Source organism: Microplitis mediator, chromosome 7, assembly GCF_029852145.1.
Source record: "Microplitis mediator isolate UGA2020A chromosome 7, iyMicMedi2.1, whole genome shotgun sequence".
Lineage (NCBI taxonomy): Eukaryota > Metazoa > Arthropoda > Insecta > Hymenoptera > Braconidae > Microplitis > Microplitis mediator.
The window spans coordinates 20,731,566-20,745,056 of record NC_079975.1 but is presented as its reverse complement, the minus strand read 5'-3'; the positions used below and the strand labels follow the sequence as shown (position 1 = coordinate 20,745,056).

Sequence of the window (13,491 nt, the reverse complement as noted above, 5' to 3'; positions counted from 1 at the left end):
AAAACGGCTCCAAATTTCGACTTGGTAAACCAAGTCTAAATCAAGTTTTATTTTTGACCCCCGGGTATACCCCATTCTTACTTAAATAAATTATTTGAGGTCGTAAAATTGGGGGTAGAGTATAGAATTTTAAAAATTTAGTTCCATAAAAAAAAAAATAAAGAAATAATAAAAATGATTTTTTTATTTCAATAATAGCCATTGTTATAAAAATATAAATTTGGCATGTGATATTAATTTAAATTTTTATATCACTGAAGGAAGTTGTTGCTCATTTAATCGTACGGCAACCGTGACAAGAACAACAGCAACGAAAGTAACAGACAACTGTTGTTAGAGACGACGGTCGGACCCTCGTTATTTTCCGGTTGTTGCAGCAGCTGCGGTACCAACTGCAGACGGACGTATAACTTGACAGTAGTGGTATAATATAAAATATACTAGATGACTAGGAGCCGTGAGTGGGTGGTAAGCTTTTCTCTAGTGACAACAAACAACTCACTTACTTCTTTATACTCTATATACACAATAACTTTTTCCCCGACATCTTTATTATTATTTTCCAGCAAAACTCAAGTCCGGTCTTATAACCTTTCCTTCTTACTACTTCTCTTCTCCGTATATTCTTTTGAAATTTTCTTCATACCATATATATTACAAATATAATAATCTCATTAAAAAAATTTTATACTTTTCAAATTTTTGTATTTAACTTTTTTCCCAACAAGATTTTGTACAACACAAAGTTTTAATACTGAAAAAAAAAGAAGCGTATTTTATGAAAAATTTGGGGGCGGCCATTTTACCTCAGGATTTTGCTAAATCTTTTTCTAAAATTTAATGAAATGTAAGCAAACTTGAAAAATTTTTTTTCTATATATTTCGTAAGATTCTGTAAATGTGAGAAATTTGATTCATATGAATATTTTTATTTTATATGACAGTATCGTCATAAAATCATACAGCGGAAAATAAATACTGAAATTTTTATAAATATTAATAATTCGCAAACTTTCAGTACATTCAGTTTTCATAAAAACTCATCAAAAGCTTCCATAAAAATTACTACAGCTTATAGCTCTAATCTATATTATTAAGAGAATAAGGAAAATTTTGTTCCCGCCATATCTATATGATAGAATTAATTAATGTTATTGAAATTGGTATCATTAGATAGGTCTTGACATGAATTTGTGCCTTTTCATACTTTAAACTCTTTTTAATTGCCAAGTATTGAGATAAATAGATTTATCTATATCATTCGAATTACATTTAAATTACGCGAGAAAAAAGACGATCGTATTTGTTTTCTTTAAATAAATTAATACTTTAATCATTCTGTCACTAAATATGACTGAATGTCACTGAATATATAGCTATATTATTTATATCGCGTTACTTATTCCAAAATGACAGATTTTTCTACTCCCTTTTGGTTTTAGGAAGCTTCTCAAAGCCAAAAAAGTGTGCATAGAATAAAAAGGATTCATTGACACAAAAAATCTTTACTCGCCTAAAGAAAATTTTTACTTACCCCAAGAAATTTTTTGCATTGTGAACTGAAAAAAAAAATTTATTTAGAACTAGAAAAAATTACTTGGTGCAAAGAATTATTTCTTGACCAAAAAAATCTTTTCTCGCCCCAAAACAATTTTTGTATTTAATTGATAATGCATAAAATTTCTTGGTGCAAATTAAAATTTTGTTGCGGCAAGAAATCCTTTTTTTCTGCGTATTTTATAAATTTAATAGTGATATTTGGGCAGTCACGTGGTGACTCCAGGTTGCTCGTAATAATAATATAATTTAATAAAACTCATATTCATTAGTAAAAATATATATACATTTATTTTACACACTGATAATATAAAGCCAATGATTTTACTCCGTAAAATGTCTTTCAGTTGAAAGGATTGACACGTCAAGTTCCCACACTTTATTAGAATAATTAGGATAGGAGAGACTTTGAGTAGGATAAGGAAGGGATCGATAAATAGTTTATAAATAAATTGACATAAATAATCAGCGACTGTCAACGGGGAATCTAACTTAGACCAGTTCGAAGCCTCGTTAAATTCTGTTTCAATTATTTTTCGGGCCAATCCCGAATTCCAATTTATTTATCTTATCCATTGAACCCAACCGTCCATCATACGGCTGCATTTTTATTTTGTAAAATCCTCCGTAAAAAAAAAACCGGCGGTTTCTGGTCAAAAATCGTTCTGTTGGAAAAACTGTTTAAATATTATAGAAAAAAATCGATAACGCCTCACAGCATTTTTAATTCAAACAATAACTTCCCGAATTTTTGAAAATTTTCAATTTTCTTAGCCGGAAGTTAAAAAGTATCTGCTGATATTTTTTCAATAATGACTGACAATAAATTGACTAAATTTTATCGGTAATTAATTATTCAAATTTATTTACTGGTAAAAAGTTGGCATAATGGTTAGAAAAAGAAAAAAAAATTAACGTGGAACTAAAATTACGTGAGGTGAAATAAATAGATTAATTAAATTCACTGGTACATGTATTGCAGCACGTTCTGGTTTGCAAAAAAATACGGATGAGATAAAAAGGCCAAGGATAAAATGAATGACTATAACTAATATAAAAGTAGCGAAAAAAATATATAAAAAAAAGTTAATACACTATTTACTTTCGGGTGTATTGAAAAGGGTGCCAGGGTGTTAGTGTATAGAGAAACCATTTTCATTTTGACTTGGGTATCGAATTTCGAAGAATGAAATCCATGAGTCTTAGAAGTCAGTCTTATACATTTTTTTTCTGTATATATAAATATATATTTCTCTTTACTCTACGTCAGGGTGATTCCTATTCGAGTGTGATCCCTTTATATCTGGTAACTATTCACGTATTTATACTGAATTATACAACAAAAAAAAAAAAAAAAAAAAAAAAATTGATTAATTAATAGGAAAGTAAAATTTTCCCATTTTTTTCTACAAACTACTTAAAGATTTTGAAAGGAAAAAAAATTTTTTTTTTGTCTCAAAAATGGTCCGGGTCACCCATAGTTAAACAAAAAAAATCATCAAATTTCTGAAATTTTAATTGCTTAGCAAACATTAAATTTTTTTTTTTCTTTTATGTCTGGAAAATTTGAAACCTTAAAGTTTTAAAAAGGCTAAGAAAGATTCGAAACAAATTTATCAAAACGTCATAAAAAATTTTTTTTGCATGCGCAGGCGAAAAAATAAAACAATAACTTCCCGAATTTTTGAAAATTTTAAATTTTTTTAGCGGGAAGTTTAAAAATGAAAGAAAAAAATTCATTTTTTTTATTATGTCTATACAAATTTTTGTTATCAAATTTTTATGTCGTTGAACTTTGATGAATATGCAAACATAAAATAAATAGTGTGCAATAAAAATATAATAAAATAATTTCTGTCTGAAATATTATTTGTGTCACGAGTATTAAAAAGCAAATATTATATCGCGATAATAAAACAAGCTGAGTATTCGTTAAGTTATAAAAGTACTTTCGAAACAAAGAACGAAACAAAAAAGTATTTAAACAAAAAAATAAAAATTCGATTAAGTAACTTTCAAAAAATAACAAAATAAAAAGTTTATCAAACTCAATCTTTTTCACCTCATGCTTTTTATGTTTTATCAATCGATTAAAAGTAACTTGCCAGACTAAAACTCTCATCGAGTTGAAACTTACTTATATCTGTTCTATAAATCCCAAAGCGAGTTTAATACCAAGATACACATTATTAAAGCTAAAAACGATTCTGCAGATTAAAATAAATATTTGCTTTTTGTGTTTACTCGTTTTGATTCATTGACTCTTCATTAATTTATTTATGCTTCAGTGATTATTTTACATTTTTATCAAGTCACTTTTTTTACATGACGTTAAAAAAACAAAAAAAAATTTAGCCTACAAGATTTAATAATAAATATTAAAGAAACGGGGCTAAATGGGACACCATAAATTCTATGCCTGTCTAAGGTGAAATTGGAAATTTTTAAAAAGGAAAAAAATTTTACATGGTCAATAGAAAATGGGACAAGTTGACCATCTTAAGATTTAGGGAAAATTTTTAAATATTTGTTCTAATAAGGGATGCGAAATTACCGTCATTTTTTATATTTACAGTGCAACCTTGATATAACGAAACTAAAGGGAAATAGAAATTATTCGTTATATCGAGTTATTCGTAATAGTAAGGTTTGTTATATATAGGTTATATTAAACTCGATTCGTTAGAACAAGGTAAACAAATTTCCACTAATAAATAACAACTCATTTAAATCAAAACACAGAATTATTTATTTGAAAACGTTTAAATCAGTTTCTGGTCGAAATAGAAATCGTTATCAATATATAAGCATAGAATATTAACATAGAATGTAATAAGGAATAATGATAGCTTAATCTTCATTTTTCGTTTCTTTACTCGAAAAAAAGTCATAAATTGTTGTCTGCTTGCCGGTGTTAGTTATCATATCATTTTCCGTTTTTCTGCAACACTCAAAGAACACCTTTTCCGTTTTTCAGCCATTGCTACGTTAAAACTACTAACAATTACTAACAGCAGTGTTTACATTAAATTTCATCAAACAGCAATGACTATCTTATGAAGAATTAAACGTGTCAGCACTTACTAAGACATTAGTTATTGTGGAATTAAGTGGGGATAATTTGTAAGATACCTTATGTAGAGGTTATAGGCTGGAAAATTCGTTATATAAAGGTCAATAATAGTTTCTATCTACATTCTGCAATGATTGAACTTTCGTTATAGTGAGGTTGTTTGAAAAATTTATTCGTAATGTAAAGGTATGTTTTACATAGACCCTTATGGGCAGTTCTGGGGGATTTTTAAAAATTCGTTAAATCGAGGAATTCGTTATATTGAGGCTCGTTATATTAAGGTTACACTGTATTAAGATCACGAATAAATGACTGACAGGGAAGGCATCAGTTGCCTACAATTTTTTTGCCGATTGTATCAAATGCTTACAATATTTTTCCGTACATAATAAATGCATACTGCTCAGTTTCTTACTACTCAGTTGCCTACCAAACTTTATTGCCTACAAAAATAAAAAATATATATTCTAATTGCATACAAAATTTATTGCAGACTGTTCTATTGCCTACTAAAAAAATATTTTATGATGTCCAATTGATTACTATTTAACTGTGTACCCATCAGAGAAATACCTGATTAATGTAGAGAAGCTTCTGATTTATTCGCTAAGAAAATCAAGTACTTATTGATGAAAAAAGATGAATGTTCAGGACCGATCATTTAAAAAAAAAAAAAACTCAGATGATCTGAAAAATATCAGAACCACGGTAGTTTCCACAATATTAACTGGAAACTTCATTAAGTTTTCTTTCAGATTAAAAATTAATTAACATTGTTAATGATTGAAAATATATTCATTTATATGTTCATATTTTTTATTTTTGTAGGCAATAAAGTTTGGTAGGCATCTGAGCAGTATGCATTTATTATGTACGCAAAAATATTGTAGGCACTTGATACAATTGGCAAAAAATTGTAGGCAACTGGTGCCTTCCCGACTGACAATTGACTTAAAAAATTGTTCGGTCAATTTTTTATTAAATAATTTTCTAGACAATATTAAATGTATACCCGGGTAAAAATATTTGACCGAAAATACGCCGAAAAATCTCTATTCGGCCAAAATCACGTCGAAACCATAGAATTTTGATGAAAGAGGCGTAAAATTAACTGAAATTTCGCTGAAGTCGTAGAATTTTATTTGAAAAATTTTACAATTCTTAATAAACAGGCCAATAATTGAGTCGGCGTAATTTCGGTTTTTTTAGGCCTGAAATCAGCTATTTTTCGGCTGAACGAGTTTTCAGTCTTGTGTTTACTACCTGGGCCACTTTTCAGCCGAGAAAAAATTTTATTAAGTTCAGAGACTCAGTATCCGATTAGGAAACTAGTCCCCGATCACTCATGTATTTGTATATCTATATTTACTCAATTTTACTAAATATAGATATACAAATACATGGAGTGATCGAGTACTAGTTCCCTGATCGGTTACTAGGTCTTTTACCTTAATTCGGTTTGAAATTTTTTTACTCCGGTATTTAAATTCCTGTATATGGCCAACATGGTTCAGCTTTACTACACTGAAAAAAAGAAATATTTGTCCAAAATAAATCAGTTTAGTTGTGGCTTTTTTTTGGAATATTTCTTAATGACAAATAAATATATTTGGTACAACAAAATATGACATTTGATTCAAGTATTTTTATAATTTGATGGAAATATATCATTTATTTGTGGTAAAGATATTAAATTTGTGACAAATAACCTAAAATTTTGCGATAATATACATATATTTGAAGTCCTTATTTATTTGTAGCAATTGGATCATTTCTTTACCACAAATAAATCACTTATTTCACGCAATTAAACTACTCAAATATATTATATCTTTCTCACAATTAAATATTTATTTGGCCACATCCAAATATAGGGGAAGGTGGGGCAGAGCGGCCCCCCTAAGCCAATTATTATTTTTTGTGGCTTTCAACCATAAGATCACTTTACTTTTGTCCTATTTCGAACAAATTTATGGACATTTTGCCAAAATTCTGAAAAAAAAAATTTTTTTTTTGTGGGGCAGAGCGGCCCCCCTCCAAAAAGTGATAAAAAATTTTTTTTTTCGTTTTTTTTTTTTTTTTAATTGTTTTCATCATTAATAATGTATTTCTTTCTCTTGACAACTATTTTTGGTTTTCTATTACTCGAAAAAAATTTTTTAAAGTATAATAAATCGTTCACTCTCGATTACCTTAATTACTAATTGTTATTTAATAAAAAAAAAATCAATTCTATAGTTTTACTTTATTTCAAAAATTTATCAACTAAAAAAAAAAAATTTAATTTTTATGAATTTTTAGTGACCAAATTTGCCTCTTACATAGAGAAACAGCCAAAAAACATGAAAAAAAAATTTTTTCGGAAGTTTCGGCTGGTCCATTTTGCCCCAGGTGTTATGCGTAGGGCTAGAAATGTGGAATTATAATAATTTTTTTTCAATTTGACGATAAAAATATGAAAAAATCACTTTTTCAAAATTTTGGGCTTGTCCATTTTGCCCCAAATGTCATGCGTAGGGGTAAAAATGCGCAAACATATCGGATTTATAGTAATTAGTCGAAAAAAACAAAATTTTTTTTTTGGTCAAAATTTCAAGGGGGCCGCTCTGCCCCATGGGAGCCGCTCTGCCCCACCCTCCTCTACGATTTCTTTGGCTCAAATAAATCTTAGTTGGCTCAAATAAATCTTTTTTTCAGTATATGACACCATAGAATCTCAAACAAGAATAATTTTTTGGTACGGCGTACACGTGTTAATATTCTTTCAGTAACATCAGACCATAAATCCAACCAAAGTTACAGCCACCATTACAGATAAATATTATTAAAAAATACCCTTATTCCCATAACACTACACAAATAAATTATTTTTTGTTTATACATATTTTTATCCACACTTTTATTCAAATATACAAACATATTTTATTCATATCACTTTTGCATTAAAATTCAAATATCTGGTTCACTATAAAACCCTATAAAATTCACGAGAAACGTCAGTTGGTGTTTGCCAACGGTGTCGTTTTTATTTTTTTTATTATTTTCCGTTATATCCTCCACCGACGATCATTCTGCCCGAGAAATTCTCCGTTTTCTTGATCTTCCAAGGAGATATAGACTTGAGTAAATTCTAGATATCAAACCGATAAGAGTCTTTGTCAATTCAAACACTGAATACGTTCTTAGTCAAGTACTTAAATAATTAAAGGACTTAAATTCTCATTTCATTCAACAAAAACATTTAAAAAAAAAAAAACTTATTCAGAAATTTTTTTATTCCTCTTTCTTTTACTCTGATTACATCTGCGAACATGAATCTAATTACGTTTAATTATTTTAGAATGAACGTTAAATAAATTAAAAAGTTTGAAAATTCGTAAACTCAAACATTTAGATTTAATTATTGCAATTTGCGTGATTTTATTTACGTAATTAAGTTTTTTTTTTTTTTTTTCTTGACAATCTCCGTATAATGTCCAGTACCAGTATATATTTAATTATATACTAAAGTTGTTGGTGTAAATATATAGCAGTGTGCCAATTAAAACAAGACATTCGTCAGAGTCGAGTCGTAAAAGCTTTACGATTCTGTCTTAGAATAAATGTTTATCATTAGTATACGTCTACGTCAACTGTAACTGCTGTAACTATAAATTAAACCATTAATTTTTACTTTATTTAATATATAAAACTAAAATATTTGTTTATTTATTTTTTTTTTACGGAATTTAATCGCGAGTTATCATTAGGAAACTTTCAAATTTTTGGATGAATAAGAAGCTCAAGAATAAAATGAGATTGTATTTTTTATCGGAACGATCTGATCACGTTTCTCGATGGTCATTCGCTAGTTTTTTGTGATAAAAAAAAAATATTGCCGTAGGTCATGATCCAATGGAACTCACCATCAGTCGTGTCTAGTGAACGATCGCCGACATTTTGATGATTCAGACTTTTTTATTATCGATTATATTTTTTATCGTTTGTATTTTTGTTGTAAAAAAAAAGAAAAATAAATAGAGCAGAGTATCCAATCCCCGGCTGTCTCTACTATTTTTTTCGAATAGATTTAGATGTTACTAAAATAGTTGTTACTTTTTGAATTTGCGGTTAGGGTGGAAGATGGAATTTTCGAATATAATGTAAAAAATTTTGAATCTCTATAAAAATCAATATTTATAAAAAAAAGTATACAATAAACGAAGTTTTTTTTCATCAGCCACAGTGAAGATTTTACAGATTCAAACAAAGTCACTTTATTTAAAATTTATGTGGAAAAGAAACCATGAAAGTAAAATTTTTATTATTTTCAAATTTTTAAATGGCTTCCATTTCTAAGCCTATGCGCAGATTTTGCGCATTTTTAAACTTAATCAAAAAATTTCTAGTGAAACAATTTTCAAAATTTTATTTTATTTTATATTTTATCTATATAAATATATTTTTGAACCAATAGTATTTTTGCAACCTACTGTAGACAAATTTTTTTAAAATTATAAAATCAGCAGTAGTAAAATTTTTTTGAGTTCTCATAAACTATTCTGATGAAAATTTCAGTGGTCACTTGGTCCCATCCTTCTATCTATCGAAATAAATGAGGTTGACAAGCGCGCCGCTAGATGGCGAAGGCAAAAAATAATTTTCCTTCGAGAATAGTTGTGAGCGAGTTGTTAAAAGCTGAAATTGTTGACGCTATCGTCAGCTTTGCGCAGTGGCGATATCGTAACCAATGAAGTTCTACTGAGGTGCGATTATTGCTAGTTGAAAACTTTTTACCAATACCCCGCCAAGACGATGTGAAATACCATCGGCTACGGCAATTTTTGAAAGTTTCTACGGAAACTTATAAATAATCCAAAAAATAATTCGTCTAATTTTATCTAAATACTTGGACATTTCAAAATATTTTTACAATTCAAAATTTTCATAAAAATCCAGTAAAAATAATTTTAAATGCAATTTGACAGAAATAATTTTAAAAAAGAATTTTATCATCTGGTTTCCTAGTCGAAATTTCAAAGATCATAATTATTTAAGAATTACAAAGTATATTAACTTCCAAATTATTTATTATTGTTAGAAAGAAAATTTTTTTTCTTCAAATTAATTTCCCAAATAATGAAATTTTTTATGAATATTTTTTTTTTCATTTCAGTATTAATTACAGAAATAATTATAAATATCAGTAAAGTAAGGGGCCCAGTTTATGACCTTTTTAGAGTGCCGGTTGGGGTTATACTATAATAATTAATATAAGATTTAATTTAATGAGAAAAATCATAATTCTATTGACTAGTTTATGATTTGTCAGATAAAGTCATGCGCGTAAAATAATTATTTCAATTGAATGAATCACTTAAATTGACTACTTAAAAAAATAATTTCTTTTAGGACTGGACGCAATCGATTGTATTTCATTTAATGCTGTACAACTGTTGTACTATTATTGAATATTAATTTATTTCGTTGTACAGTAAATAAGCGGCGTTCTCGCAGTGACTGAGATATTATAAACTCGACTGTTATATGTGACTGTTAATTACTTAGTAAATATTTTTTTTTTTATTTATACCTAGATTTGCTCCACAGCCACTATGATACTATTTAACGATAACTACTTTTAAATCCTTTAATCACCAAACAAAACTGAATCGTTTATTTGAGAAACCCCATAAGTCAAGAAAACAAAATTTTTCAGGAAACACAAAAAACATTTTTTTGAAAAAAATTGACATTAAAATAATAAATAAATAATTGAATACAATAATGTTAGCGTCTCTGAAAAAGATTCCAACAATAAAAATTTAATTTTTTAACTGAAATTACTTGAAAAAATTATTTAAAGTTGATTGACTTATGGGGTTTCTCAACCAAACGGAAAATAAAAGTTATAAAATCATTGTTTTTTTAATATTTCCACTCAAATCATTTATTACACTGATAAAATGAAATATTAAATATGTATTTGAACTCTGAAACTCAGAAATTACAAAAAATTATAATAAATTTAAACATTTTAATTAGTCATATAACAGTCAACAATAAAACAACTTTTGAAATTAATTTCCCAAAAAAGCGCGAATTTTAAATAAAAAAAAAAAAAAGTTATTACTGTAAAACTAAAACTGCATATGTTTATTTGAGTCATTGACTTATGGGGTTTCTCAATTAAATGAAATTGCTGTCACCCCGTTAATTTTTTTTTAAACGCTGATTTGATGCATATTTTGATTGATTTCTATGGAGGGACCTCCAAAGAACTCAAAAATGCAAAAAACCCAATTTCGTAAAAAACATGACTTATGGAGTTTCTCAAATAAACGATTCAACTCTGCTCTGCAATATAATTAGTCATTATAAAATAAAATATATTAAAATTTTTTTGTCATTTTAGAAATTTTACTTTATATTTCATAAAATCATAACAGTACATGTTGAAAAATATCTATCGGAGCAGTTTCAATGATAATAGCTTTGAAACATTGATGTTATGAATTATTTCCTATCGTAATTTTTCTTTTAATTTTTAGTGATTATTTTTTTTTTAATTAACTGTTTCAGTAAAATTAATTAAAATTAATAAAAATAAAAAAAAAGCATCTAAAAGAATTTTCACAAAGTTGAGATCCATTCATGAATACAGCATATATATATATATATATATATATATATATATATATATATATATATATATATATATATATATATATATATATATATATATATATATATATATACATATATATATATATATATATATATATATATATAAAATTTTAAGCTGACCATTTCTATTTCCCGAGTAGCCAATTTGTAACGCTTCCAAAAGTTTTACGTTGATTAGTATTCCACCACATATTTTACATATATACTATATATATATGTATACAGGAAGTTTATAGTATAGTTGAAAGCAGTGACTTCCAACAGGGATATATTATTTACCATAGTAGATCTAACAGAGTAAAGAGAACAAAGGCGACACTTCACTTTCTCTGTACGCTTTGCATACTAGCACACCTATACTACTATCACCATCAGCAAGTATATACTTGTATAGCTCGTAGACGACAAATTTCATGCGACAAGAGCACCGGTACGGGCTCTTTGAACTTGACACGTTGATTCCCAAAAGATATTGCTCTGAGGATGATAGATTCTAGAAAAGATACTCCCTTTGATTACTTTTTTTTTATTAACTTGCATTTAATCGTTTGATGATAATTTTTTTTTTTTTAATTCAGCAATTCACATAATTGTTTATTCTCTTTCCGTTTATTTTTATTACACAGCTGTTATAATTTTTTATTTATTTTTTGAAGCTAAAAAACTACGGAGCTACAAATACGTCCATAGGATTTATGGGGTTGGCTTCGAACTGCCGTAATAGACGTTGATAACTGAAATTATTAGAATACATATGTAATGTAAATTACAATATATCAAATAACGCTCATAAATTACTCCTACATTAGTCATAAATTATAAAATCATTAATTTAATCAGTAGAATTTCAGTAATAGGATATCGAGTACAAGATAATGACTGATGGAAGTATCTTCTTATTGATTTTATGACAATTCGTCATATATTTAGACTATATCGAGCTTTAAAACTAAGAATTTATTTCATACTTTATAAGACATACATAATGATTATATATATTTACTCAATTATCGAATCATTGAATTGATTAACATCTGCTTGGATAAATGTTAAAAATTAAAAATACATATTAAAAGCAATAAAAGAATACTGAGATTATTGATGTATAATAAATTAAACATATTGTGTAACTTTTTGCCAAATAATCAGAAAATAATTTTGAAAATAATAATAGTGCACGGAAAGAAGTTTTTGATAAAAATTACTCTGTAATTTCGAGAAATCCTGGGCCGTTGCAAAAAATTGGTATTTTTTGTTTTAAATTTAATATTTTTTGTTTAAATATTAACGTTGCTAGACCATGTTTTACTCTACTACTAAGTAATATTTTAAAAATCTTATATTTAATCGATTATTGTGAATATCTCATCTTAATCTATTTATTTTTACTCCATGCGATTAATTTTTACTCCCCAATATACCATTCTTTTAAACCTATAATTTTTTGATGAAAAACTGCTTATAACTCAAATGAATTTTCTTATCTATGGGAGTAATTTTTACTCTAAACTGCAGAGTAATATTTAAGTAGTTTCCGTTAATCTTCGGTTAATATCGGCTTCAATTAAATGTCTTTTATTTTGCTCGCGACAACTTACATGTTACGCACACAAACGTAGGGTTGGAAAAAAAAGACGATCTCTGTATCTCTCTATAACTTAATATTTATTTTAAAATTAAAAAAAATTTGTATCTTTTCTTTTTCAACACAATAAGAGTAATTTTTTTTTTATTCTTTTTCAAAATATTTATTTTAAGTCATATTCTAAGGCAATTAGATGGTTTTTAAATTTTTATGGAAATTTCAGCCTATTAATTGTAATTTTTATTGTAATTCAATATAAATTTTATAAATTGAATCATCAACTTTTTATCATAACCTACGAGTAAAAATTGAATTAGAGAGAATTTATTTAGACAGCCGCTAGGTGTAATTTTTACTCGTAATTGTAAGTTAAAATTAATCTGATTGATTTTTACTCACTGAAAGAGTAAAATTTCGTAATTCGAAAGTAAAAAGTCATAATAGCCCAAGATTACTCGATGTAGAGTAATTTTTAGAATAAATAACATGGCAATATTCATACGAAAATTCTTTCCGTGTATTAAAAGCAGTAAAAGTATACTGAGATTATTGATGTATAATAAATTAAACATATTGCGTAACTTTTTGCCAAATAATCAGAAAGTAATTT

General features: G+C 27.1%; 1 protein-coding gene and 1 non-coding gene across 5 annotated transcripts in view; both read left to right on the top strand.

The window, feature by feature from the left end:
* Positions 1-13,491, top strand: part of LOC130672262 (receptor-type guanylate cyclase gcy-28-like) — a 205,751-nt gene that overhangs the window by 82,686 nt on the left and 109,574 nt on the right. The window lies entirely within an intron of this gene.
* On the top strand, positions 9,331-9,472 carry LOC130672552 (U4 spliceosomal RNA). The gene has a single exon (XR_008990733.1). It is a non-coding gene; the product is annotated as a U4 spliceosomal RNA (small nuclear RNA).